This window comes from Stegostoma tigrinum, unplaced genomic scaffold (genome assembly GCF_030684315.1).
Source record: "Stegostoma tigrinum isolate sSteTig4 unplaced genomic scaffold, sSteTig4.hap1 scaffold_50, whole genome shotgun sequence".
In the NCBI taxonomy this organism is placed as follows: Eukaryota; Metazoa; Chordata; class Chondrichthyes; order Orectolobiformes; family Stegostomatidae; genus Stegostoma; species Stegostoma tigrinum.
In genome coordinates, this window is record NW_026728430.1 from 1,191,458 (window position 1) to 1,196,793 (window position 5,336).

Genomic DNA, 5,336 nt, shown 5'->3' on the forward strand with positions numbered 1-5,336 from the left:
TACTGTGTGAACAGTCACAACAGGAGGATCCTGGAGTCTCATTCCCCTGGAACAAAAACAAAGTTGCTGGAATAGTTCAGCAGGTCTGGAAGCATCTGTGACCTTCCTCCTTCCCCTGGGATCTATCAAATCCGTTTATGATTTCCACCTCCTCTTTCATTCTGACTCTTTAATTTCTCAATTTCCATCCACTCGCCTTTTGAGCTCTTCAAAAACCCCATTTGGGAAATTGAAAGAAAGCTGGAATTAACGCATGGAACTGGGACGTGGGCGGAAGAATGACGAGAGGCCACATCAAAGAAAGCTCCCATTCCAACAACAGAGCTTCTCAAAACACAAAGGCAGCATGAAAGCTTGAGCTGAAAGAACATGGTGATGTGTGGCCTGTCATGAGGAAAATGTGACCATTATCACAAATGGTTAAGATCACAGAATCCCGACAGTGCAGAAAGAGGTCATTCAGTGCATCCAGTCTGCACTAGCTCTCTATCCCACCCTACTCCCATGAACCCCACATTTACCGCAGCTAACCCAACCATGTAAACTGCACACTCGGGGACAATTTAGCGTGGCCAGTCCACCTAACCTGCATTTTTCAACTGTGGGAAGATCACAGTTTAGCTCTAAAGAAGCGAGATTGTGGATTAAGGCTCAAAAAACCTCAACTCTGAAACAACTTCATGGTTTTTGTTTCCAAAATTAAAATCTGGGGAAAGCTGCACCCACAACGATTTCAGTTTCTCTCTGGAGGAAGTGAATTTAAAACTCTGACCCGGGGGCGCAGTGAGCTGACAGAGGCCTGGGACCAGAAATGTAACAGATTCTGAGCAAGGTGGGGGTGAGACAAGGGCAAAAGGCACATGTCATGGGGGGAAGGCATGAGAGATTAAATTGCAGAAATGTTATTAGTCCCTCAAGGCTGCAGGGAATGGAGTTAGAGCTGGAAACGAAACAAATAAACAAAAGATGTGCCTGGAGCCAGGTGTGCAGTGGACCCAGACACAAATTGAAACAAGAAATGTAAACAAATTGGGGCAGAGTTCACAGTCTGACATTGTTGATCTCAATGATGAGGCCAGAAAGCTGTAAAGCCTGGCTCGTTCTATTCCAGCCAACACACACATGATGGGCCAAGGGTGAAACCTAGAGCTCAGAAAGGACAAGCTTAGGTGGCAAGGGGTGGAAATCGTATGGCAGCTAGCTTCAGACGTTACCGCCCTGCATAGATTTTGGAGTCTGCGCAGAAGAACACAAAAGACAGGGAGTACAAGTCCCTTTATAGATCAATATTTTTCAGACAATCCCTCTTCAAATATTGTGCTGTTGTTCTATTATTTCCCTCCAAAGTGCACAATGTCACATACATCCTCATTGCTCTTCATCTGCCAGATGTTTACCCAGTCATTCCACTTGTCTCAATTGCCTTGGAGAACCTTTATATCCTCCGCATCACTCACAGCCCCAGTTTTGTACTGTCAGCAGACTTGGAAAAATTGCATTTGATTCCCTCAACCAAACTTTTGATATGTTTTGTGAATATCTGGAATCTCTAATTTACACCATGAACCTTTCAATCCAACAAAAAAGCATCCATTTATTCTTGCTTACTGTTTCCTGTCAGCTTTCCCATTATGGCACCATATATTTGGTCCAATCCCATGTGTTTTACTTTACACATTGGGCTTGGGAATCTATCAAAAACCTTTCCAAAACTCCAAATGCATTGCATCTATTCCATCTCCAAAATTTATCTCCAGGTTGGTTTGTCAAATACGAATCCCAGATCATAAACCAACATTGGCTTTGTCTGTGCCCATTAAAACTGGTCGCAATAATTTCTCTAAATTAGTTTATTTGCTAATTTCATTCTACTTCTATTTCTCACCACACTCAGATTTCCTAGTATTGCTGAGAAGATTATCTTTATATCTTTTCGTCTGGTAATCAAAAACTGAAGGAGTTATGCCATACTTCTGCCATTTCCTTGTTATTTATTCTCCACTGTCTGGTTTCAGAATGTTTTCTCATGTGTTCCCAACTGGCATCCTTTTGGAAGCAATTGCAGTTCATTCTAATAGCCTTTGTTATTATAGTCTCCAGAAACACAACAATTCCTGCCCTATGCTGCTCAATGGTTGAACGTCCACAGCCATCCAATCACAGAAGCATGCCCATTCGTCCCACTTTCCTACACGAGGCCCGTAGCCCTGAATATTATGACACTTCAAGCGCTCATCCAAATACTGTTTAATGGGTTGTGAGGTTACCCGTGACAACTCCTCTCAGAAAGTGCATTCTAAACCCCAGCACTCTCTGGGTGAAAACAACACTTAAATTTTCTTTAACTCTCAAACGCTTCAATTTAAAAGTGTGCTGCCTCTTTCTTTGCCCTTTTACTGAAAGGAGCAGCTCCTTTCTTTTGACACTGTTCATACCTCTCATTCTTGTATATCTGAATGACTTTGGTTGTTATTTGGTTATTAATCCAAAAATGCACGTAATTCTCTGGGTCTCTGAGTTCAACTCCTGCCAAGTGAGATGTTGGAATTTGAATTCAAAAAAAGTCTGGAATTAAAAGTTGAATGGTGAAGGTTAAACCATTGGCAATTGTCAGGAAAACCGATCTGATTCACTCATAACTTGTAGGGAAGGAAACTGCCATCCTTCACTGCTCTGGCCTAAATGTGTCCCCACACACCCAATAATGTCACAGGCTCTAACTACCCTCTGGGCAATGAGGGATGGAATGACTGTTGGCTCAGTCAGTGAAGCCCACATCCTGTGATGGAACAGAGAAAAGTGTCCGGGCTGGTTCTGGGAGTGGAATAGAGAATGGGATATACCTAACCATTTCAGATGATCTGAAAATACCTACATTTAATGTTTTCTTTCTTATGATTGAACTCTTCAAACCCTCACTCCATTAACATTGCAGTGTGACCATACACACTACATCATGGTGGTGAAGACCCACTGTCCTGGCAGCACCCACAGCCTCTTCATTCAGAAGCAGGCAGCCATTCCCATTGTTTTAAGATCTTCATGTAGAAATATAGGATGATATCTTGGATAAAGGCCACGCCCTTGATACACACTCCAAAACACTCTCCTCCTCACGACTGCTCACCACCAACCAACCACATAAAAATATCCCGTGTGTACTGAGAGTAATGAGGCAACTCGGACCATCAGGGAGTAGCCATCAGGATGGTCGACCAATGCTTCCAATGTCTGAAAGTTTCAGAGAGAACCCTCTGGCACACACAGTATCACTAGGTCCCATAATCTCCTTCCACTCATGTAACATATAGCCTTTTGTTCTTCCTGAAAGTCTCACAGGTTCACAATTACCAACATCATATTTTATCTGCCAAATTGTCCATTGCTTATCCACTTACATTCTCTCTACCTCCTCCTGATAGCTTAATTTCCTGCTAATCTTAGCATCACTGACAAATATAGTTAGAGTACATTTTGTTGTGCTTCTCTAAACCATTGATACAGGACAATGCCCAAATATAATAGTTCACTTCCCAGCTGGCCTTCTCACCACCCCCGCCACTCGGATCAGGAGGCCGCCGACTCACGAGGTAAGTTTTTAAATGCAGAATATTGCCTTCCTGGCTGCCCCCTGTCTCGTGCTCTCACCACTCCCTCCAAAATCGTAAATCTGGATTGTAAATTGTTGATGACCTTACACTGGTCCCTGAGGAATTCCATTGGATACAGCTTTCCAATATAAAAGTAAGTAGTTATTTCTGCTCTGTATTTAATTTTAGAACCCAGGGCTCCCTGTTCCTGAGTAGCAGCCGAGAAAGATTGCATGGCCTCCTGTGTTGTGTAGCCGGCTGTTGAGGTGTTTCTGAGCTCTGCAATACACCATTAGGGACATTTGTTGTCAGATAATGAGGATGAGGTCGTATTGTCATTGATACTGATTCTTGAGCAACTAAAAGCTGAGAACAGAACATAGACTAACACTTGAGTAGAATGCTGCACTGTCAAAAATTGCAGCTGCAGCAATAAATCTAGTCTGCCCCCTCAATCGGGTTCTCAATTTTCCCCAGACATGTATTGAACAGGAGGGGAAATTTCTTGCTAGCCTGGTTTACTTTTGTCCCTTTAACAGTCCCACCAGTACAGATAATGTTAACGATTAATGATATTTTTGGCAGTGGGAGCTGTGTGGAAAAATTGCTGCAGTCCCTACACAATAAAATAAACAATTGTCATTGAGGGGTGACCTTATAGAGGCTTGTAACATTATGGTAAATCTGAGTAAAGAGTCAAGGTTTTTTCCCTAGGGTGGGGGGAATCCAAAACCAGAGGGCAAAGGGTAACATGAGAGGGGAAAGATTTAAATGCGACCTGCAGGGCAACTGGGTGATGTGTGGATGGAATGAGCCGCCAGAGGAAGTGGTGGAAGGTGGTACAATTACAACATTTGAAAGGCATCAAGTTGGACAAATGAATAGGAACGTTTGAGAGAGGTATGAACCAAATTGCTGGCAAAGGGGCTAGATTTATTCAGGATATCTGGACAGCATGGATGAGTTGGATCAAAGGGTCTCTTTCCATTCTGCATATCTCTATGACTCTATGACTGAATATTTCTAGAAATAACAATGATTGCCTGCCTGCCACTAAATTTTATCTTGAACTTTCCCAATTCATTACAGCTAACCTGGCAATCTAGACTCATGGATTCCATGATGTTTGACAGTAACAATTAAAAATTCAATGTTTATGTCATGTAATATGCAATATATTGTTGTCACTATTCCTCAAAAGCTCCTTCAGACCAAAGTTATTAATTAGCGTTTCTGACTGCACAACACTAAAGTCAAAATTACTTGGTCTCTGGTTTGTTTCACAACATTCTCTTCAACCTACCTCATATACACGTGTGGATTTTATTTTTTCATATCGTTAGCAGTCACTTACTTCACGGAGTTTACATGCAACTTGAGATAATCCATTATTACTTCGGATTCCACAATACTTGTGTATCTAATCTTCAAAGCATAAGTTGTACAAAATTTGTCCTACAGTTTTGGTTCAGTTATAAAACATGTTAATGTTTGCTTCTTCTTGCTGTTTGTAAGCTCCACCCAAACTGATTCAGTGGAATCTGAGGGGGTGGCCTGTGGTGTTATTAGTGATGGACTTGGACAAGACATTCAGTGGGGGCCACCTTGATGCTGAGATGATCTGATGAAACATCCAGAAATATAGGACGAGTATCTGTAACCATTCCATTACTGCCAGAAGAAGTGCCACTGTATTCTTTCTGCTCCTTCACACCCATTCTATATCTGTTATAGCAACTAACTCCG